Source organism: Homalodisca vitripennis, unplaced genomic scaffold (genome assembly GCF_021130785.1).
Source record: "Homalodisca vitripennis isolate AUS2020 unplaced genomic scaffold, UT_GWSS_2.1 ScUCBcl_2430;HRSCAF=7185, whole genome shotgun sequence".
Classification (NCBI taxonomy): domain Eukaryota; kingdom Metazoa; phylum Arthropoda; class Insecta; order Hemiptera; family Cicadellidae; genus Homalodisca; species Homalodisca vitripennis.
In genome coordinates, this window is record NW_025778549.1 from 8,069 (window position 1) to 33,666 (window position 25,598).

The 25,598-nt window shown below is 33.3% G+C and overlaps 2 long non-coding RNA genes across 2 annotated transcripts; both read right to left on the bottom strand.

The window, feature by feature from the left end:
* Nucleotides 1–5,265: 5,265 nt before the first annotated feature.
* LOC124372047 lies at nt 5,266–8,847 on the bottom strand. Its single transcript, XR_006923304.1, has 3 exons — nt 8,706–8,847; nt 6,922–7,272; nt 5,266–5,485 (listed from the first exon to the last, which is right to left on the bottom strand). It is a non-coding gene; the product is annotated as an uncharacterized LOC124372047 (long non-coding RNA).
* A 1,671-nt stretch (nt 8,848–10,518) lies between these two features.
* Nucleotides 10,519–25,071, bottom strand: LOC124372046. The gene is made up of 9 exons (XR_006923303.1): nt 24,724–25,071; nt 22,946–23,296; nt 21,169–21,519; nt 19,390–19,740; nt 17,613–17,963; nt 15,831–16,181; nt 14,054–14,404; nt 12,277–12,627; nt 10,519–10,841 (listed from the first exon to the last, which is right to left on the bottom strand). It is a non-coding gene; the product is annotated as an uncharacterized LOC124372046 (long non-coding RNA).
* Between the last annotated feature and the right edge of the window lie 527 nt (nt 25,072–25,598).

Here is a 25,598-nt window from a genome sequence, read left to right on the forward strand (position 1 = left end):
GCTGGGAGTACTGAAGTGGGTGTAGAGTCGTCGGGCAACGAAACGATCCTGCTTGAGATTTGCGTAGGGGTTGGCGGACGGAATACATCTTGTGTTATCCTCCTCAATCCTAGTGTATCCAGTATTCCTATCAAAACCACACAATGATGTAATCACAACTGTTTCGTTACTAAAACTCTCCGTCCGTAACAGTTCAATTCAACGTCTGTTCCGAAGCCTATTGTGATACAGTTATAGCGTTTAAAAATATTTCATATCAAAACAAACACCTTTCTTCCGGGTTACTCCGCATCAAACCATTGATTGCACAATGAAATTATTGAAATAATTTGCTTCATCGTAGAGAATGACCTGCATTAAAGTAATATTAAACCTAAAACGTCTATTAAACATTTATTTCATATCAACTAAAAAATTTAAGTTCTATTTTCCAGTGAACTACGCCTAATTATTAATACAACTAGGAGAGCCTTATTAATTTAAAATTAGAATCATGGACATAAGAAAATAGTAACTAAATGTTTGTAATGATTAAAGATAATTAATTAATTAAACTCACGCCCCTGAAACTCGTGTAGGCTCCTTTCTTCTTGTTGTACTCCCATGCAGAAGAGGAAGACTTGTTGCAGTAGGGAAGGTCTTGCAAATTTTCAGACAGCATGTAGTCCTCATCACCAAAAATGTCAGACACCTGAACATCAATAATAGTATTAGAATTTATGGAGTTTCAACTGACAAAGAATAACTATTAGGAAATTTATTTGAGGAGCTGGGACCTTTTACATAATCAGGAATTAGAACTATCAGTTAATGACGATACCTAAACTCCTACTCAGATGTATAAAATATACTGTAGCATAAGACTTGCGTACGTCAGGGTCCAAATATATGTTGTTTTCACCAACTAGTAACACAAACAGCAGAAACATCTACTGGCCGTGGTTTACTGAGACAGTGAATTTCATAGTTCAAATAAAAATAAATGTTAAGAGATAACAATTATTGTCATCCCTTATACTGATACGAAACTATATTTTAATTTAGAAATTGCCAACCCCTTATTCAAACTTTAAAAATGTATAAAAGTTAGATTATTTGAAGTATTCAACATAATTAAACCAATATTATAGTCTGTAGCTGTACATATATTTCACAATTTCTCGTAGGAATGATTTGAATGTAAATGTATATTACATTTGAATGAAATCCCGGATAGTAAACCTAATTCTAACAACAACAAAAAGAATTTTGTTAAACTATACTAGGTATGGTTTAAAATATTAACCTACTTTAATATTGGTAATCATGTTGAAATTATATAATATTACTTATTCTGTTAGTACGTGCTATTTATTAAGTAACTAATAAATATTCTGATTTTTGGATGATTCTTTTTTTCTCTTAATGAAATTCAACTTGTTCGACTCCATTATTACATAAAGGGTGCAGGATAACTGAGTTCGGCATTTAAACTGTTACTTTTGGACGGAGAGTTTTGTTGAGTAAAAGATTTGTACATTAGGCTATATGCGAAGCAAACATTCAAATTATCTATCTTACCTAAGAGTACCTACAAACGTTTTAGTCCTCGCACGACACGTGATGTTTGGTGATCCTGGCGTTGAAGGGCTCAGAGGTTGGTTGGTTCTTGTGCCTGGAGCGTTATATTAGCTGAAAAGAATTTTCTGGAAGTGAAGGGGAATCCATGTATGCTTTTCACGTCCCCCAGAATGATCAATAATTGATAAAAATTATTGATTATAATGAGGAGCGGAGTGAGAAGGGCTGGGAGTACTGAAGTGGGTGTAGAGTCGTCGGGCAACGAAACGATCCTGCTTGAGATTTGCGTAGGGGTTGGCGGACGGAATACATCTTGTGTTATCCTCCTCAATCCTAGTGTATCCAGTATTCCTATCAAAACCACACAATGATGTAATCACAACTGTTTCGTTACTAAAACTCTCCGTCCGTAACAGTTCAATTCAACGTCTGTTCCGAAGCCTATTGTGATACAGTTATAGCGTTTAAAAATATTTCATATCAAAACAAACACCTTTCTTCCGGGTTACTCCGCATCAAACCATTGATTGCACAATTAAATTATTGAAATAATTTGCTTCATCGTAGAGTATGACCTGCATTAAAGTAATATTAAACCTAAAACGTCTATTAAACATTTATTTCATATCAACTTAAAAAATTTAAGTTCTATTTTCCAGTGAACTACGCCTAATTATTAATACAACTAGGAGAGCCTTATTAATTTAAAATTAGAATCATGGACATAAGAAAATAGTAACTAAATGTTTGTAATGATTAAAATAATTAATTAATTAAACTCACGCCCCTGAAACTCGTGTAGGCTCCTTTCTTCTTGTTGTACTCCCATGCAGAAGAGGAAGACTTGTTGCAGTAGGGAAGGTCTTGCAAATTTTCAGACAGCATGTAGTCCTCATCACCAAAAATGTCAGACACCTGAACATCAATAATAGTATTAGAATTTATGGAGTTTCAACTGACAAAGAATAACTATTAGGAAATTTATTTGAGGAGCTGGGACCTTTTTACATAATCAGGAATTGGAACTATCAGTTAATGACGATACCTAAACTCCTACTCAGATGTATAAAATATACTGTAGCATAAGACTTGCGTACGTCAGGGTCCAAATAGCTATGTTGTTTTCACCAACTAGTAACACAAACAGCAGAAACATCTACTGGCCGTGGTTTACTGAGACAGTGAATTTCATAGTTCAAATAAAAATAAATGTTAAGAGATAACAATTATTGTCATCCCTTATACTGATACGAAACTATATTTTAATTTAGAAATTGCCAACCCCTTATTCAAACTTTAAAAATGTATAAAAGTTAGATTATTTGAAGTATTCAACATAATTAAACCAATATTATAGTCTGTAGCTGTACATATATTTCACAATTTCTCGTAGGAATGATTTGAATGTAAATGTATATTACATTTGAATGAAATCCCGGATAGTAAACCTAATTCTAACAACAACAAAAAGAATTTTGTTAAACTATACTAGGTATGGTTTAAAATATTAACCTACTTTAATATTGGTAATCATGTTGAAATTATATAATATTACTTATTCTGTTAGTACGTGCTATTTATTAAGTAACTAATAAATATTCTGATTTTTGGATGATTCTTTTTTTCTCTTAATGAAATTCAACTTGTTCGACTCCATTATTACATAAAGGGTGCAGGATAACTGAGTTCGGCATTTAAACTGTTACTTTTGGACGGAGAGTTTTGTTGAGTAAAAGATTTGTACATTAGGCTATATGCGAAGCAAACATTCAAATTATCTATCTTACCTAAGAGTACCTACAAACGTTTTAGTCCTCGCACGACACGTGATGTTTGGTGATCCTGGCGTTGAAGGGCTCAGAGGTTGGTTGGTTCTTGTGCCTGGAGCGTTATATTAGCTGAAAAGAATTTTCTGGAAGTGAAGGGGAATCCATGTATGCTTTTCACGTCCCCCAGAATGATCAATAATTGATAAAAATTATTGATTATAATGAGGAGCGGAGTGAGAAGGGCTGGGAGTACTGAAGTGGGTGTAGAGTCGTCGGGCAACGAAACGATCCTGCTTGAGATTTGCGTAGGGGTTGGCGGACGGAATACATCTTGTGTTATCCTCCTCAATCCTAGTGTATCCAGTATTCCTATCAAAACCACACAATGATGTAATCACAACTGTTTCGTTACTAAAACTCTCCGTCCGTAACAGTTCAATTCAACGTCTCTTCCGAAGCCTATTGTGATACAGTTATAGCGTTTAAAAATATTTCATATCAAAACAAACACCTTTCTTCCGGGTTACTCCGCATCAAACCATTGATTGCACAATTAAATTATTGAAATAATTTGCTTCATCGTAGAGTATGACCTGCATTAAAGTAATATTAAACCGAAAACGTCTATTAAACATATATTTCATATCAACTAAAAAATTTAAGTTCTATTTTCCAGTGAACTACGCCTAATTATTAATACAACTAGGAGAGCCTTATTAATTTAAAATTTGAATCATGGACATAAGAAAATAGTAACTAAATGTTTGTAATGATTAAAATAATTAATTAATTAAACTCACGCCCCTGAAACTCGTGTAGGCTCCTTTCTTCTTGTTGTACTCCCATGCAGAAGAGGAAGACTTGTTGCAGTAGGGAAGGTCTTGCAAATTTTCAGACAGCATGTAGTCCTCATCACCAAAAATGTCAGACACCTGAACATCAATAATAGTATTAGAATTTATGGAGTTTCAACTGACAAAGAATAACTATTAGGAAATTTATTTGAGGAGCTGGGACCTTTTACATAATCAGGAATTGGAACTATCAGTTAATGACGATACCTAAACTCCTACTCAGATGTATAAAATATACTGTAGCATAAGACTTGCGTACGTCAGGGTCCAAATAGCTATGTTGTTTTCACCAACTAGTAACACAAACAGCAGAAACATCTACTGGCCGTGGTTTACTGAGACAGTGAATTTCATAGTTCAAATAAAAATAAATGTTAAGAGATAACAATTATTGTCATCCCTTATACTGATACGAAACTATATTTTAATTTAGAAATTGCCAACCCCTTATTCAAACTTTAAAAATGTATAAAAGTTAGATTATTTGAAGTATTCAACATAATTAAACCAATATTATAGTCTGTAGCTGTACATATATTTCACAATTTCTCGTAGGAATGATTTGAATGTAAATGTATATTACATTTGAATGAAATCCCGGATAGTAAACCTAATTCTAACAACAACAAAAAGAATTTTGTTTAAACTATACTAAATATGGTTTAAAATATTAACCTACTTTAATATTGGTAATCATGTTGAAATTATATAATATTACTTATTCTGTTAGTACGTGCTATTTATTAAGTAACTAATAAATATTCTGATTTTTGGATGATTCTTTTTTTTCTCATAATGAAATTCAACTTGTTCGACTCCATTATTACATAAAGGGTGCAGGATAACTGAGTTCGGCATTTAAACTGTTACTTTTGGACGGAGAGTTTTGTTGAGTAAAAGATTTGTACATTAGGCTATATGCGAAGCAAACATTCAAATTATCTATCTTACCTAAGAGTACCTACAAACGTTTTAGACCTCGCACGACACGTGATGTTTGGTGATCCTGGCGTTGAAGGACTCAGAGGTTGGTTGGTTCTTGTGCCTGGAGCGTTATATTAGCTGAAAAGAATTTTCTGGAAGTGAAGGGGAATCCATGTATGCTTTTCACGTCCCCCAGAATGATCAATAATTGATAAAAATTATTGATTATAATGAGGAGCGGAGTGAGAAGGGCTGGGAGTACTGAAGTGGGTGTAGAGTCGTCGGGCAACGAAACGATCCTGCTTGAGATTTGCGTAGGGGTTGGCGGACGGAATACATCTTGTGTTATCCTCCTCAATCCTAGTGTATCCAGTATTCCTATCAAAACCACACAATGATGTAATCACAACTGTTTCGTTACTAAAACTCTCCGTCCGTAACAGTTCAATTCAACGTCTCTTCCGAAGCCTATTGTGATACAGTTATAGCGTTTAAAAATATTTCATATCAAAACAAACACCTTTCTTCAGGGTTACTCCGCATCAAACCATTGATTGCACAATTAAATTATTGAAATAATTTGCTTCATCGTAGAGAATGACCTGCATTAAAGTAATATTAAACCGAAAACGTCTATTAAACATATATTTCATATCAACTTAAAAAATTTAAGTTCTATTTTCCAGTGAACTACGCCTAATTATTAATACAACTAGGAGAGCCTTATTAATTTAAAATTTGAATCATGGACATAAGGAAATAGTAACTAAATGTTTGTAATGATTAAGATAATTAATTAATTAAACTCACGCCCCTGAAACTCGTGTAGGCTCCTTTCTTCTTGTTGTACTCCCATGCAGAAAAGGAAGACTTGTTGCAGTAGGGAAGGTCTTGCAAATTTTCAGACAGCATGTAGTCCTCATCACCAAAAATGTCAGACACCTGAACATCAATAATAGTATTAGAATTTATGGAGTTTCAACTGACAAAGAATAACTATTAGGAAATTTATTTGAGGAGCTGGGACCTTTTTACATAATCAGGAATTGGAACTATCAGTTAATGACGATACCTAAACTCCTACTCAGATGTATAAAATATACTGTAGCATAAGACTTGCGTACGTCAGGGTCCAAATATATGTTGTTTTCACCAACTAGTAACACAAACAGCAGAAACATCTACTGGCCGTGGTTTACTGAGACAGTGAATTTCATAGTTCAAATAAAAATAAATGTTAAGAGATAACAATTATTGTCATCCCTTATACTGATACGAAACTATATTTTAATTTAGAAATTGCCAACCCCTTATTCAAACTTTAAAAATGTATAAAAGTTAGATTATTTGAAGTATTCAACATAATTAAACCAATATTATAGTCTGTAGCTGTACATATATTTCACAATTTCTCGTAGGAATGATTTGAATGTAAATGTATATTACATTTGAATGAAATCCCGGATAGTAAACCTAATTCTAACAACAACAAAAAGAATTTTGTTTAAACTATACTAAATATGGTTTAAAATATTAACCTACTTTAATATTGGTAATCATGTTGAAATTATATAATATTACTTATTCTGTTAGTACGTGCTATTTATTAAGTAACTAATAAATATTCTGATTTTTGGATGATTCTTTTTTTTCTCATAATGAAATTCAACTTGTTCGACTCCATTATTACATAAAGGGTGCAGGATAACTGAGTTCGGCATTTAAACTGTTACTTTTGGACGGAGAGTTTTGTTGAGTAAAAGATTTGTACATTAGGCTATATGCGAAGCAAACATTCAAATTATCTATCTTACCTAAGAGTACCTACAAACGTTTTAGTCCTCGCACGATTCGTGATGTTTGGTGATCCTGGCGTTGAAGGACTCAGAGGTTGGTTGGTTCTTGTGCCTGGAGCGTTATATTAGCTGAAAAGAATTTTCTGGAAGTGAAGGGGAATCCATGTATGCTTTTCACGTCCCCCAGAATGATCAATAATTGATTAAAATTATTGATTATAATGAGGAGCGGAGTGAGAAGGGCTGGGAGTACTGAAGTGGGTGTAGAGTCGTCGGGCAACGAAACGATCCTGCTTGAGATTTGCGTAGGGGTTGGCGGACGGAATACATCTTGTGTTATCCTCCTCAATCCTAGTGTATCCAGTATTCCTATCAAAACCAGACAATGATGTAATCACAACTGTTTCGTTACTAAAACTCTCCGTCCGTAACAGTTCAATTCAACGTCTCTTCCGAAGCCTATTGTGATACAGTTATAGCGTTTAAAAATATTTCATATCAAAACAAACACCTTTCTTCCGGGTTACTCCGCATCAAACCATTGATTGCACAATTAAATTATTGAAATAATTTGCTTCATCGTAGAGTATGACCTGCATTAAAGTAATATTAAACCGAAAACGTCTATTAAACATATATTTCATATCAACTTAAAAAATTTAAGTTCTATTTTCCAGTGAACTACGCCTAATTATTAATACAACTAGGAGAGCCTTATTAATTTAAAATTTGAATCATGGACATAAGGAAATAGTAACTAAATGTTTGTAATGATTAAAATAATTAATTAATTAAACTCACGCCCCTGAAACTCGTGTAGGCTCCTTTCTTCTTGTTGTACTCCCATGCAGAAAAGGAAGACTTGTTGCAGTAGGGAAGGTCTTGCAAATTTTCAGACAGCATGTAGTCCTCATCACCAAAAATGTCAGACACCTGAACATCAATAATAGTATTAGAATTTATGGAGTTTCAACTGACAAAGAATAACTATTAGGAAATTTATTTGAGGAGCTGGGACCTTTTACATAATCAGGAATTGGAACTATCAGTTAATGACGATACCTAAACTCCTACTCAGATGTATAAAATATACTGTAGCATAAGACTTGCGTACGTCAGGGTCCAAATATATGTTGTTTTCACCAACTAGTAACACAAACAGCAGAAACATCTACTGGCCGTGGTTTACTGAGACAGTGAATTTCATAGTTCAAATAAAAATAAATGTTAAGAGATAACAATTATTGTCATCAATTATACTGATACGAAACTATATTTTAATTTAGAAATTGCCAACCCCTTATTCAAACTTTAAAAATGTATAAAAGTTAGATTATTTGAAGTATTCAACATAATTAAACCAATATTATAGTCTGTAGCTGTACATATATTTCACAATTTCTCGTAGGAATGATTTGAATGTAAATGTATATTACATTTGAATGAAATCCCGGATAGTAAACCTAATTCTAACAACAACAAAAAGAATTTTGTTAAACTATACTAAATATGGTTTAAAATATTAACCTACTTTAATATTGGTAATCATGTTGAAATTATATAATATTACTTATTCTGTTAGTACGTGCTATTTATTAAGTAACTAATAAATATTCTGATTTTTGGATGATTCTTTTTTTCTCATAATGAAATTCAACTTGTTCGACTCCATTATTACATAAAGGGTGCAGGATAACTGAGTTCGGCATTTAAACTGTTACTTTTGGACGGAGAGTTTTGTTGAGTAAAAGATTTGTACATTAGGCTATATGCGAAGCAAACATTCAAATTATCTATCTTACCTAAGAGTACCTACAAACGTTTTAGTCCTCGCACGATTCGTGATGTTTGGTGATCCTGGCGTTGAAGGGCTCAGAGGTTGGTTGGTTCTTGTGCCTGGAGCGTTATATTAGCTGAAAAGAATTTTCTGGAAGTGAAGGGGAATCCATGTATGCTTTTCACGTCCCCCAGAATGATCAATAATTGATTAAAATTATTGATTATAATGAGGAGCGGAGTGAGAAGGGCTGGGAGTACTGAAGTGGGTGTAGAGTCGTCGGGCAACGAAACGATCCTGCTTGAGATTTGCGTAGGGGTTGGCGGACGGAATACATCTTGTGTTATCCTCCTCAATCCTAGTGTATCCAGTATTCCTATCAAAACCAGACAATGATGTAATCACAACTGTTTCGTTACTAAAACTCTCCGTCCGTAACAGTTCAATTCAACGTCTCTTCCGAAGCCTATTGTGATACAGTTATAGCGTTTAAAAATATTTCATATCAAAACAAACACCTTTCTTCCGGGTTACTCCGCATCAAACCATTGATTGCACAATTAAATTATTGAAATAATTTGCTTCATCGTAGAGTATGACCTGCATTAAAGTAATATTAAACCGAAAACGTCTATCAAACATATATTTCATATCAACTTAAAATATTAGTTCTATTTTCCAGTGAACTACGCCTAATTATTAATACAACTAGGAGAGCCTTATTAATTTAAAATTTGAATCATGGACATAAGGAAATAGTAACTAAATGTTTGTAATGATTAAGATAATTAATTAATTAAACTCACGCCCCTGAAACTCGTGTAGGCTCCTTTCTTCTTGTTGTACTCCCATGCAGAAAAGGAAGACTTGTTGCAGTAGGGAAGGTCTTGCAAATTTTCAGACAGCATGTAGTCCTCATCACCAAAAATGTCAGACACCTGAACATCAATAATAGTATTAGAATTTATGGAGTTGCAACTGACAAAGAATAACTATTAGGAAATTTATTTGAGGAGCTGGGACCTTTTACATAATCAGGAATTGGAACTATCAGTTAATGACGATACCTAAACTCCTACTCAGATGTATAAAATATACTGTAGCATAAGACTTGCGTACGTCAGGGTCCAAATAGCTATGTTGTTTTCACCAACTAGTAACACAAACAGCAGAAACATCTACTGGCCGTGGTTTACTGAGACAGTGAATTTCATAGTTCAAATAAAAATAAATGTTAAGAGATAACAATTATTGTCATCAATTATACTGATACGAAACTATATTTTAATTTAGAAATTGCCAACCCCTTATTCAAACTTTAAAAATGTATAAAAGTTAGATTATTTGAAGTATTCAACATAATTAAACCAATATTATAGTCTGTAGCTGTACATATATTTCACAATTTCTCGTAGGAATGATTTGAATGTAAATGTATATTACATTTGAATGAAATCCCGGATAGTAAACCTAATTCTAACAACAACAAAAAGAATTTTGTTAAACTATACTAAATATGGTTTAAAATATTAACCTACTTTAATATTGGTAATCATGTTGAAATTATATAATATTACTTATTCTGTTAGTACGTGCTATTTATTAAGTAACTAATAAATATTCTGATTTTTGGATGATTCTTTTTTTTCTCATAATGAAATTCAACTTGTTCGACTCCATTATTACATAAAGGGTGCAGGATAACTGAGTTCGGCATTTAAACTGTTACTTTTGGACGGAGAGTTTTGTTGAGTAAAAGATTTGTACATTAGGCTATATGCGAAGCAAACATTCAAATTATCTATCTTACCTAAGAGTACCTACACACGTTTCAGTCCTCGCACGATTCGTGATGTTTGGTGATCCTGGCGTTGAAGGACTCAGAGGTTGGTTGGTTCTTGTGCCTGGAGCGTTATATTAGCTGAAAAGAATTTTCTGGAAGTGAAGGGGAATCCATGTATGCTTTTCACGTCCCCCAGAATGATCAATAATTGATTAAAATTATTGATTATAATGAGGAGCGGAGTGAGAAGGGCTGGGAGTACTGAAGTGGGTGTAGAGTCGTCGGGCAACGAAACGATCCTGCTTGAGATTTGCGTAGGGGTTGGCGGACGGAATACATCTTGTGTTATCCTCCTCAATCCTAGTGTATCCAGTATTCCTATCAAAACCAGACAATGATGTAATCACAACTGTTTCGTTACTAAAACTCTCCGTCCGTAACAGTTCAATTCAACGTCTCTTCCGAAGCCTATTGTGATACAGTTATAGCGTTTAAAAATATTTCATATCAAAACAAACACCTTTCTTCCGGGTTACTCCGCATCAAACCATTGATTGCACAATTAAATTATTGAAATAATTTGCTTCATCGTAGAGTATGACCTGCATTAAAGTAATATTAAACCGAAAACGTCTATCAAACATATATTTCATATCAACTTAAAATATTAGTTCTATTTTCCAGTGAACTACGCCTAATTATTAATACAACTAGGAGAGCCTTATTAATTTAAAATTTGAATCATGGACATAAGGAAATAGTAACTAAATGTTTGTAATGATTAAGATAATTAATTAATTAAACTCACGCCCCTGAAACTCGTGTAGGCTCCTTTCTTCTTGTTGTACTCCCATGCAGAAAAGGAAGACTTGTTGCAGTAGGGAAGGTCTTGCAAATTTTCAGACAGCATGTAGTCCTCATCACCAAAAATGTCAGACACCTGAACATCAATAATAGTATTAGAATTTATGGAGTTGCAACTGACAAAGAATAACTATTAGGAAATTTATTTGAGGAGCTGGGACCTTTTTTTACATAATCAGGAATTGGAACTATCAGTTAATGACGATACCTAAACTCCTACTCAGATGTATAAAATATACTGTAGCATAAGACTTGCGTACGTCAGGGTCCAAATATATGTTGTTTTCACCAACTAGTAACACAAACAGCAGAAACATCTACTGGCCGTGGTTTACTGAGACAGTGAATTTCATAGTTCAAATAAAAATAAATGTTAAGAGATAACAATTATTGTCATCAATTATACTGATACGAAACTATATTTTAATTTAGAAATTGCCAACCCCTTATTCAAACTTTAAAAATGTATAAAAGTTAGATTATTTGAAGTATTCAACATAATTAAACCAATATTATAGTCTGTAGCTGTACATATATTTCACAATTTCTCGTAGGAATGATTTGAATGTAAATGTATATTACATTTGAATGAAATCCCGGATAGTAAACCTAATTCTAACAACAACAAAAAGAATTTTGTTAAACTATACTAAATATGGTTTAAAATATTAACCTACTTTAATATTGGTAATCATGTTGAAATTATATAATATTACTTATTCTGTTAGTACGTGCTATTTATTAAGTAACTAATAAATATTCTGATTTTTGGATGATTCTTTTTTTTCTCATAATGAAATTCAACTTGTTCGACTCCATTATTACATAAAGGGTGCAGGATAACTGAGTTCGGCATTTAAACTGTTACTTTTGGACGGAGAGTTTTGTTGAGTAAAAGATTTGTACATTAGGCTATATGCGAAGCAAACATTCAAATTATCTATCTTACCTAAGAGTACCTACACACGTTTCAGTCCTCGCACGATTCGTGATGTTTGGTGATCCTGGCGTTGAAGGACTCAGAGGTTTGTTGGTTCTTGTGCCTGGAGCGTTATATTAGCTGAAAAGAATTTTCTGGAAGTGAAGGGGAATCCATGTATGCTTTTCACGTCCCCCAGAATGATCAATAATTGATTAAAATTATTGATTATAATGAGGAGCGGAGTGAGAAGGGCTGGGAGTACTGAAGTGGGTGTAGAGTCGTCGGGCAACGAAACGATCCTGCTTGAGATTTGCGTAGGGGTTGGCGGACGGAATACATCTTGTGTTATCCTCCTCAATCCTAGTGTATCCAGTATTCCTATCAAAACCAGACAATGATGTAATCACAACTGTTTCGTTACTAAAACTCTCCGTCCGTAACAGTTCAATTCAACGTCTCTTCCGAAGCCTATTGTGATACAGTTATAGCGTTTAAAAATATTTCATATCAAAACAAACACCTTTCTTCAGGGTTACTCCGCATCAAACCATTGATTGCACAATTAAATTATTGAAATAATTTGCTTCATCGTAGAGTATGACCTGCATTAAAGTAATATTAAACCGAAAACGTCTATCAAACATATATTTCATATCAACTTAAAATATTAGTTCTATTTTCCAGTGAACTACGCCTAATTATTAATACAACTAGGAGAGCCTTATTAATTTAAAATTTGAATCATGGACATAAGGAAATAGTAACTAAATGTTTGTAATGATTAAGATAATTAATTAAACTCACGCCCCTGAAACTCGTGTAGGCTCCTTTCTTCTTGTTGTACTCCCATGCAGAAAAGGAAGACTTGTTGCAGTAGGGAAGGTCTTGCAAATTTTCAGACAGCATGTAGTCCTCATCACCAAAAATGTCAGACACCTGAACATCAATAATAGTATTAGAATTTATGGAGTTGCAACTGACAAAGAATAACTATTAGGAAATTTATTTGAGGAGCTGGGACCTTTTACATAATCAGGAATTGGAACTATCAGTTAATGACGATACCTAAACTCCTACTCAGATGTATAAAATATACTGTAGCATAAGACTTGCGTACGTCAGGGTCCAAATATATTGTTTTCACCAACTAGTAACACAAACAGCAGAAACATCTACTGGCCGTGGTTTACTGAGACAGTGAATTTCATAGTTCAAATAAAAATAAATGTTAAGAGATAACAATTATTGTCATCAATTATACTGATACGAAACTATATTTTAATTTAGAAATTGCCAACCCCTTATTCAAACTTTAAAAATGTATAAAAGTTAGATTATTTGAAGTATTCAACATAATTAAACCAATATTATAGTCTGTAGCTGTACATATATTTCACAATTTCTCGTAGGAATGATTTGAATGTAAATGTATATTACATTTGAATGAAATCCCGGATATTAAACCTAATTCTAACAACAACAAAAAGAATTTTGTTAAACTATACTAAATATGGTTTAAAATATTAACCTACTTTAATATTGGTAATCATGTTGAAATTATATAATATTACTTATTCTGTTAGTACGTGCTATTTATTAAGTAACTAATAAATATTCTGATTTTTGGATGATTCTTTTTTTTCTCATAATGAAATTCAACTTGTTCGACTCCATTATTACATAAAGGGTGCAGGATAACTGAGTTCGGCATTTAAACTGTTACTTTTGGACGGAGAGTTTTGTTGAGTAAAAGATTTGTACATTAGGCTATATGCGAAGCAAACATTCAAATTATCTATCTTACCTAAGAGTACCTACACACGTTTCAGTCCTCGCACGATTCGTGATGTTTGGTGATCCTGGCGTTGAAGGACTCAGAGGTTTGTTGGTTCTTGTGCCTGGAGCGTTATATTAGCTGAAAAGAATTTTCTGGAAGTGAAGGGGAATCCATGTATGCTTTTCACGTCCCCCAGAATGATCAATAATTGATTAAAATTATTGATTATAATGAGGAGCGGAGTGAGAAGGGCTGGGAGTACTGAAGTGGGTGTAGAGTCGTCGGGCAACGAAACGATCCTGCTTGAGATTTGCGTAGGGGTTGGCGGACGGAATACATCTTGTGTTATCCTCCTCAATCCTAGTGTATCCAGTATTCCTATCAAAACCAGACAATGATGTAATCACAACTGTTTCGTTACTAAAACTCTCCGTCCGTAACAGTTCAATTCAACGTCTCTTCCGAAGCCTATTGTGATACAGTTATAGCGTTTAAAAATATTTCATATCAAAACAAACACCTTTCTTCAGGGTTACTCCGCATCAAACCATTGATTGCACAATTAAATTATTGAAATAATTTGCTTCATCGTAGAGTATGACCTGCATTAAAGTAATATTAAACCGAAAACGTCTATCAAACATATATTTCATATCAACTTAAAATATTAGTTCTATTTTCCAGTGAACTACGCCTAATTATTAATACAACTAGGAGAGCCTTATTAATTTAAAATTTGAATCATGGACATAAGGAAATAGTAACTAAATGTTTGTAATGATTAAGATAATTAATTAAACTCACGCCCCTGAAACTCGTGTAGGCTCCTTTCTTCTTGTTGTACTCCCATGCAGAAAAGGAAGACTTGTTGCAGTAGGGAAGGTCTTGCAAATTTTCAGACAGCATGTAGTCCTCATCACCAAAAATGTCAGACACCTGAACATCAATAATAGTATTAGAATTTATGGAGTTGCAACTGACAAAGAATAACTATTAGGAAATTTATTTGAGGAGCTGGGACCTTTTACATAATCAGGAATTGGAACTATTAGTTAATGACGATACCTAAACTCCTACTCAGATGTATAAAATATACTGTAGCATAAGACTTGCGTACGTCAGGGTCCAAATATATTGTTTTCACCAACTAGTAACACAAACAGCAGAAACATCTACTGGCCGTGGTTTACTGAGACAGTGAATTTCATAGTTCAAATAAAAATAAATGTTAAGAGATAACAATTATTGTCATCAATTATACTGATACGAAACTATATTTTAATTTAGAAATTGCCAACCCCTTATTCAAACTTTAAAAATGTATAAAAGTTAGATTATTTGAAGTATTCAACATAATTAAACCAATATTATAGTCTGTAGCTGTACATATATTTCACAATTTCTCGTAGGAATGATTTGAATGTAAATGTATATTACATTTGAATGAAATCCCGGATATTAAACCTAATTCTAACAACAACAAAAAGAATTTTGTTAAACTATACTAAATATGGTTTAAAATATTAACCTACTTTAATATTGGTAATCATGTTGAAATTATATAATATTACTTATTCTGTTAGTACGTGCTATTTATTAAGTAACTAATAAATATTCTGATTTTTGGATGATTCTTTTTTTTCTCATAATGAAATTCAACTTGTTCGACTCCATTATTACATAAAGGGTGCAGGATAACTGAGTTCGGCATTTAAACTGTTACTTTTGGACGGAGAGTTTTGTTGAGTAAAAGATTTGTACATTAGGCTATATGCGAAGCAAACATTCAAATTATCTATCTTACCTAAGAGTACCTACACACGTTTCAGTCCTCGCACGATTCGTGATGTTTGGTGATCCTGGCGTTGAAGGACTCAGAGGTTTGTTGGTTCTTGTGCCTGGAGCGTTATATTAGCTGAAAAGAATTTTCTGGAAGTGAAGGGGAATCCATGTATGCTTTTCACGTCCCCCAGAATGATCAATAATTGATTAAAATTATTGATTATAATGAGGAGCGGAGTGAGAAGGGCTGGGAGTACTGAAGTGGGTGTAGAGTCGTCGGGCAACGAAACGATCCTGCTTGAGATTTGCGTAGGGGTTGGCGGACGGAATACATCTTGTGTTATCCTCCTCAATCCTAGTGTATCCAGTATTCCTATCAAAACCAGACAATGATGTAATCACAACTGTTTCGTTACTAAAACTCTCCGTCCGTAACAGTTCAATTCAACGTCTCTTCCGAAGCCTATTGTGATACAGTTATAGCGTTTAAAAATATTTCATATCAAAACAAACACCTTTCTTCAGGGTTACTCCGCATCAAACCATTGATTGCACAATTAAATTATTGAAATAATTTGCTTCATCGTAGAGTATGACCTGCATTAAAGTAATATTAAACCGAAAACGTCTATCAAACATATATTTCATATCAACTTAAAATATTAGTTCTATTTTCCAGTGAACTACGCCTAATTATTAATACAACTAGGAGAGCCTTATTAATTTAAAATTTGAATCATGGACATAAGGAAATAGTAACTAAATGTTTGTAATGATTAAGATAATTAATTAATTAAACTCACGCCCCTGAAACTCGTGTAGGCTCCTTTCTTCTTGTTGTACTCCCATGCAGAAAAGGAAGACTTGTTGCAGTAGGGAAGGTCTTGCAAATTTTCAGACAGCATGTAGTCCTCATCACCAAAAATGTCAGACACCTGAACATCAATAATAGTATTAGAATTTATGGAGTTGCAACTGACAAAGAATAACTATTAGGAAATTTATTTGAGGAGCTGGGACCTTTTACATAATCAGGAATTGGAACTATCAGTTAATGACGATACCTAAACTCCTACTCAGATGTATAAAATATACTGTAGCATAAGACTTGCGTACGTCAGGGTCCAAATATATTGTTTTCACCAACTAGTAACACAAACAGCAGAAACATCTACTGGCCGTGGTTTACTGAGACAGTGAATTTCATAGTTCAAATAAAAATAAATGTTAAGAGATAACAATTATTGTCATCAATTATACTGATACGAAACTATATTTTAATTTAGAAATTGCCAACCCCTTATTCAAACTTTAAAAATGTATAAAAGTTAGATTATTTGAAGTATTCAACATAATTAAACCAATATTATAGTCTGTAGCTGTACATATATTTCACAATTTCTCGTAGGAATGATTTGAATGTAAATGTATATTACATTTGAATGAAATCCCGGATATTAAACCTAATTCTAACAACAACAAAAAGAATTTTGTTAAACTATACTAAATATGGTTTAAAATATTAACCTACTTTAATATTGGTAATCATGTTGAAATTATATAATATTACTTATTCTGTTAGTACGTGCTATTTATTAAGTAACTAATAAATATTCTGATTTTTGGATGATTCTTTTTTTTTCTCATAATGAAATTCAACTTGTTCGACTCCATTATTACATAAAGGGTGCAGGATAACTGAGTTCGGCATTTAAACTGTTACTTTTGGACGGAGAGTTTTGTTGAGTAAAAGATTTGTACATTAGGCTATATGCGAAGCAAACATTCAAATTATCTATCTTACCTAAGAGTACCTACACACGTTTCAGTCCTCGCACGATTCGTGATGTTTGGTGATCCTGGCGTTGAAGGACTCAGAGGTTTGTTGGTTCTTGTGCCTGGAGCGTTATATTAGCTGAAAAGAATTTTCTGGAAGTGAAGGGGAATCCATGTATGCTTTTCACGTCCCCCAGAATGATCAATAATTGATTAAAATTATTGATTATAATGAGGAGCGGAGTGAGAAGGGCTGGGAGTACTGAAGTGGGTGTAGAGTCGTCGGGCAACGAAACGATCCTGCTTGAGATTTGCGTAGGGGTTGGCGGACGGAATACATCTTGTGTTATCCTCCTCAATCCTAGTGTATCCAGTATTCCTATCAAAACCAGACAATGATGTAATCACAACTGTTTCGTTACTAAAACTCTCCGTCCGTAACAGTTCAATTCAACGTCTCTTCCGAAGCCTATTGTGATACAGTTATAGCGTTTAAAAATATTTCATATCAAAACAAACACCTTTCTTCAGGGTTACTCCGCATCAAACCATTGATTGCACAATTAAATTATTGAAATAATTTGCTTCATCGTAGAGTATGACCTGCATTAAAGTAATATTAAACCGAAAACGTCTATCAAACATATATTTCATATCAACTTAAAATATTAGTTCTATTTTCCAGTGAACTACGCCTAATTATTAATACAACTAGGAGAGCCTTATTAATTTAAAATTTGAATCATGGACATAAGGAAATAGTAACTAAATGTTTGTAATGATTAAGATAATTAATTAAACTCACGCCCCTGAAACTCGTGTAGGCTCCTTTCTTCTTGTTGTACTCCCATGCAGAAAAGGAAGACTTGTTGCAGTAGGGAAGGTCTTGCAAATTTTCAGACAGCATGTAGTCCTCATCACCAAAAATGTCAGACACCTGAACATCAATAATAGTATTAGAATTTATGGAGTTGCAACTGACAAAGAATAACTATTAGGAAATTTATTTGAGGAGCTGGGACCTTTTACATAATCAGGAATTGGAACTATTAGTTAATGACGATACCTAAACTCCTACTCAGATGTATAAAATATACTGTAGCATAAGACTTGCGTACGTCAGGGTCCAAATATATTGTTTTCACCAACTAGTAACACAAACAGCAGAAACATCTACTGGCCGTGGTTTACTGAGACAGTGAATTTCATAGTTCAAATAAAAATAAATGTTAAGAGATAACAATTATTGTCATCAATTATACTGATACGAAACTATATTTTAATTTAGAAATTGCCAACCCCTTATTCAAACTTTAAAAATGTATAAAAGTTAGATTATTTGAAGTATTCAACATAATTAAACCAATATTATAGTCTGTAGCTGTACATATATTTCACAATTTCTCGTAGGAATGATTTGAATGTAAATGTATATTACATTTGAATGAAATCCCGGATATTAAACCTAATTCTAACAACAACAAAAAGAATTTTGTTAAACTATACTAAATATGGTTTAAAATATTAACCTACTTTAATATTGGTAATCATGTTGAAATTATATAATATTACTTATTCTGTTAGTACGTGCTATTTATTAAGTAACTAATAAATATTCTGATTTTTGGATGATTCTTTTTTTTCTCATAATGAAATTCAACTTGTTCGACTCCATTATTACATAAAGGGTGCAGGATAACTGAGTTCGGCATTTAAACTGTTACTTTTGGACGGAGAGTTTTGTTGAGTAAAAGATTTGTACATTAGGCTATATGCGAAGCAAACATTCAAATTATCTATCTTACCTAAGAGTACCTACACACGTTTCAGTCCTCGCACGATTCGTGATGTTTGGTGATCCTGGCGTTGAAGGACTCAGAGGTTTGTTGGTTCTTGTGCCTGGAGCGTTATATTAGCTGAAAAGAATTTTCTGGAAGTGAAGGGGAATCCATGTATGCTTTTCACGTCCCCCAGAATGATCAATAATTGATTAAAATTATTGATTATAATGAGGAGCGGAGTGAGAAGGGCTGGGAGTACTGAAGTGGGTGTAGAGTCGTCGGGCAACGAAACGATCCTGCTTGAGATTTGCGTAGGGGTTGGCGGACGGAATACATCTTGTGTTATCCTCCTCAATCCTAGTGTATCCAGTATTCCTATCAAAACCAGACAATGATGTAATCACAACTGTTTCGTTACTAAAACTCTCCGTCCGTAACAGTTCAATTCAACGTCTCTTCCGAAGCCTATTGTGATACAGTTATAGCGTTTAAAAATATTTCATATCAAAACAAACACCTTTCTTCAGGGTTACTCCGCATCAAACCATTGATTGCACAATTAAATTATTGAAATAATTTGCTTCATCGTAGAGTATGACCTGCATTAAAGTAATATTAAACCGAAAACGTCTATCAAACATATATTTCATATCAACTTAAAATATTAGTTCTATTTTCCAGTGAACTACGCCTAATTATTAATACAACTAGGAGAGCCTTATTAATTTAAAATTTGAATCATGGACATAAGGAAATAGTAACTAAATGTTTGTAATGATTAAGATAATTAATTAAACTCACGCCCCTGAAACTCGTGTAGGCTCCTTTCTTCTTGTTGTACTCCCATGCAGAAAAGGAAGACTTGTTGCAGTAGGGAAGGTCTTGCAAATTTTCAGACAGCATGTAGTCCTCATCACCAAAAATGTCAGACACCTGAACATCAATAATAGTATTAGAATTTATGGAGTTGCAACTGACAAAGAATAACTATTAGGAAATTTATTTGAGGAGCTGGGACCTTTTTTACATAATCAGGAATTGGAACTATCAGTTAATGACGATACCTAAACTCCTACTCAGATGTATAAAATATACTGTAGCATAAGACTTGCGTACGTCAGGGTCCAAATATATTGTTTTCACCAACTAGTAACACAAACAGCAGAAACATCTACTGGCCGTGGTTTACTGAGACAGTGAATTTCATAGTTCAAATAAAAATAAATGTTAAGAGATAACAATTATTGTCATCAATTATACTGATACGAAACTATATTTTAATTTAGAAATTGCCAACCCCTTATTCAAACTTTAAAAATGTATAAAAGTTAGATTATTTGAAGTATTCAACATAATTAAACCAATATTATAGTCTGTAGCTGTACATATATTTCACAATTTCTCGTAGGAATGATTTGAATGTAAATGTATATTACATTTGAATGAAATCCCGGATATTAAACCTAATTCTAACAACAACAAAAAGAATTTTGTTAAACTATACTAAATATGGTTTAAAATATTAACCTACTTTAATATTGGTAATCATGTTGAAATTATATAATATTACTTATTCTGTTAGTACGTGCTATTTATTAAGTAACTAATAAATATTCTGATTTTTGGATGATTCTTTTTTTTCTCATAATGAAATTCAACTTGTTCGACTCCATTATTACATAAAGGGTGCAGGATAACTGAGTTCGGCATTTAAACTGTTACTTTTGGACGGAGAGTTTTGTTGAGTAAAAGATTTGTACATTAGGCTATATGCGAAGCAAACATTCAAATTATCTATCTTACCTAAGAGTACCTACACACGTTTCAGTCCTCGCACGATTCGTGATGTTTGGTGATCCTGGCGTTGAAGGACTCAGAGGTTTGTTGGTTCTTGTGCCTGGAGCGTTATATTAGCTGAAAAGAATTTTCTGGAAGTGAAGGGGAATCCATGTATGCTTTTCACGTCCCCCAGAATGATCAATAATTGATTAAAATTATTGATTATAATGAGGAGCGGAGTGAGAAGGGCTGGGAGTACTGAAGTGGGTGTAGAGTCGTCGGGCAACGAAACGATCCTGCTTGAGATTTGCGTAGGGGTTGGCGGACGGAATACATCTTGTGTTATCCTCCTCAATCCTAGTGTATCCAGTATTCCTATCAAAACCAGACAATGATGTAATCACAACTGTTTCGTTACTAAAACTCTCCGTCCGTAACAGTTCAATTCAACGTCTCTTCCGAAGCCTATTGTGATACAGTTATAGCGTTTAAAAATATTTCATATCAAAACAAACACCTTTCTTCAGGGTTACTCCGCATCAAACCATTGATTGCACAATTAAATTATTGAAATAATTTGCTTCATCGTAGAGTATGACCTGCATTAAAGTAATATTAAACCGAAAACGTCTATCAAACATATATTTCATATCAACTTAAAATATTAGTTCTATTTTCCAGTGAACTACGCCTAATTATTAATACAACTAGGAGAGCCTTATTAATTTAAAATTTGAATCATGGACATAAGGAAATAGTAACTAAATGTTTGTAATGATTAAGATAATTAATTAAACTCACGCCCCTGAAACTCGTGTAGGCTCCTTTCTTCTTGTTGTACTCCCATGCAGAAAAGGAAGACTTGTTGCAGTAGGGAAGGTCTTGCAAATTTTCAGACAGCATGTAGTCCTCATCACCAAAAATGTCAGACACCTGAACATCAATAATAGTATTAGAATTTATGGAGTTGCAACTGACAAAGAATAACTATTAGGAAATTTATTTGAGGAGCTGGGACCTTTTACATAATCAGGAATTGGAACTATCAGTTAATGACGATACCTAAACTCCTACTCAGATGTATAAAATATACTGTAGCATAAGACTTGCGTACGTCAGGGTCCAAATATATTGTTTTCACCAACTAGTAACACAAACAGCAGAAACATCTACTGGCCGTGGTTTACTGAGACAGTGAATTTCATAGTTCAAATAAAAATAAATGTTAAGAGATAACAATTATTGTCATCAATTATACTGATACGAAACTATATTTTAATTTAGAAATTGCCAACCCCTTATTCAAACTTTAAAAATGTATAAAAGTTAGATTATTTGAAGTATTCAACATAATTAAACCAATATTATAGTCTGTAGCTGTACATATATTTCACAATTTCTCGTAGGAATGATTTGAATGTAAATGTATATTACATTTGAATGAAATCCCGGATATTAAACCTAATTCTAACAACAACAAAAAGAATTTTGTTAAACTATACTAAATATGGTTTAAAATATTAACCTACTTTAATATTGGTAATCATGTTGAAATTATATAATATTACTTATTCTGTTAGTACGTGCTATTTATTAAGTAACTAATAAATATTCTGATTTTTGGATGATTCTTTTTTTTCTCATAATGAAATTCAACTTGTTCGACTCCATTATTACATAAAGGGTGCAGGATAACTGAGTTCGGCATTTAAACTGTTACTTTTGGACGGAGAGTTTTGTTGAGTAAAAGATTTGTACATTAGGCTATATGCGAAGCAAACATTCAAATTATCTATCTTACCTAAGAGTACCTACACACGTTTCAGTCCTCGCACGATTCGTGATGTTTGGTGATCCTGGCGTTGAAGGACTCAGAGGTTTGTTGGTTCTTGTGCCTGGAGCGTTATATTAGCTGAAAAGAATTTTCTGGAAGTGAAGGGGAATCCATGTATGCTTTTCACGTCCCCCAGAATGATCAATAATTGATTAAAATTATTGATTATAATGAGGAGCGGAGTGAGAAGGGCTGGGAGTACTGAAGTGGGTGTAGAGTCGTCGGGCAACGAAACGATCCTGCTTGAGATTTGCGTAGGGGTTGGCGGACGGAATACATCTTGTGTTATCCTCCTCAATCCTAGTGTATCCAGTATTCCTATCAAAACCAGACAATGATGTAATCACAACTGTTTCGTTACTAAAACTCTCCGTCCGTAACAGTTCAATTCAACGTCTCTTCCGAAGCCTATTGTGATACAGTTATAGCGTTTAAAAATATTTCATATCAAAACAAACACCTTTCTTCAGGGTTACTCCGCATCAAACCATTGATTGCACAATTAAATTATTGAAATAATTTGCTTCATCGTAGAGTATGACCTGCATTAAAGTAATATTAAACCGAAAACGTCTATCAAACATATATTTCATATCAACTTAAAATATTAGTTCTATTTTCCAGTGAACTACGCCTAATTATTAATACAACTAGGAGAGCCTTATTAATTTAAAATTTGAATCATGGACATAAGGAAATAGTAACTAAATGTTTGTAATGATTAAGATAATTAATTAAACTCACGCCCCTGAAACTCGTGTAGGCTCCTTTCTTCTTGTTGTACTCCCATGCAGAAAAGGAAGACTTGTTGCAGTAGGGAAGGTCTTGCAAATTTTCAGACAGCATGTAGTCCTCATCACCAAAAATGTCAGACACCTGAACATCAATAATAGTATTAGAATTTATGGAGTTGCAACTGACAAAGAATAACTATTAGGAAATTTATTTGAGGAGCTGGGACCTTTTTACATAATCAGGAATTGGAACTATCAGTTAATGACGATACCTAAACTCCTACTCAGATGTATAAAATATACTGTAGCATAAGACTTGCGTACGTCAGGGTCCAAATATATTGTTTTCACCAACTAGTAACACAAACAGCAGAAACATCTACTGGCCGTGGTTTACTGAGACAGTGAATTTCATAGTTCAAATAAAAATAAATGTTAAGAGATAACAATTATTGTCATCAATTATACTGATACGAAACTATATTTTAATTTAGAAATTGCCAACCCCTTATTCAAACTTTAAAAATGTATAAAAGTTAGATTATTTGAAGTATTCAACATAATTAAACCAATATTATAGTCTGTAGCTGTACATATATTTCACAATTTCTCGTAGGAATGATTTGAATGTAAATGTATATTACATTTGAATGAAATCCCGGATATTAAACCTAATTCTAACAACAACAAAAAGAATTTTGTTAAACTATACTAAATATGGTTTAAAATATTAACCTACTTTAATATTGGTAATCATGTTGAAATTATATAATATTACTTATTCTGTTAGTACGTGCTATTTATTAAGTAACTAATAAATATTCTGATTTTTGGATGATTCTTTTTTTTCTCATAATGAAATTCAACTTGTTCGACTCCATTATTACATAAAGGGTGCAGGATAACTGAGTTCGGCATTTAAACTGTTACTTTTGGACGGAGAGTTTTGTTGAGTAAAAGATTTGTACATTAGGCTATATGCGAAGCAAACATTCAAATTATCTATCTTACCTAAGAGTACCTACACACGTTTCAGTCCTCGCACGATTCGTGATGTTTGGTGATCCTGGCGTTGAAGGACTCAGAGGTTTGTTGGTTCTTGTGCCTGGAGCGTTATATTAGCTGAAAAGAATTTTCTGGAAGTGAAGGGGAATCCATGTATGCTTTTCACGTCCCCCAGAATGATCAATAATTGATTAAAATTATTGATTATAATGAGGAGCGGAGTGAGAAGGGCTGGGAGTACTGAAGTGGGTGTAGAGTCGTCGGGCAACGAAACGATCCTGCTTGAGATTTGCGTAGGGGTTGGCGGACGGAATACATCTTGTGTTATCCTCCTCAATCCTAGTGTATCCAGTATTCCTATCAAAACCAGACAATGATGTAATCACAACTGTTTCGTTACTAAAACTCTCCGTCCGTAACAGTTCAATTCAACGTCTCTTCCGAAGCCTATTGTGATACAGTTATAGCGTTTAAAAATATTTCATATCAAAACAAACACCTTTCTTCAGGGTTACTCCGCATCAAACCATTGATTGCACAATTAAATTATTGAAATAATTTGCTTCATCGTAGAGTATGACCTGCATTAAAGTAATATTAAACCGAAAACGTCTATCAAACATATATTTCATATCAACTTAAAATATTAGTTCTATTTTCCAGTGAACTACGCCTAATTATTAATACAACTAGGAGAGCCTTATTAATTTAAAATTTGAATCATGGACATAAGGAAATAGTAACTAAATGTTTGTAATGATTAAGATAATTAATTAAACTCACGCCCCTGAAACTCGTGTAGGCTCCTTTCTTCTTGTTGTACTCCCATGCAGAAAAGGAAGACTTGTTGCAGTAGGGAAGGTCTTGCAAATTTTCAGACA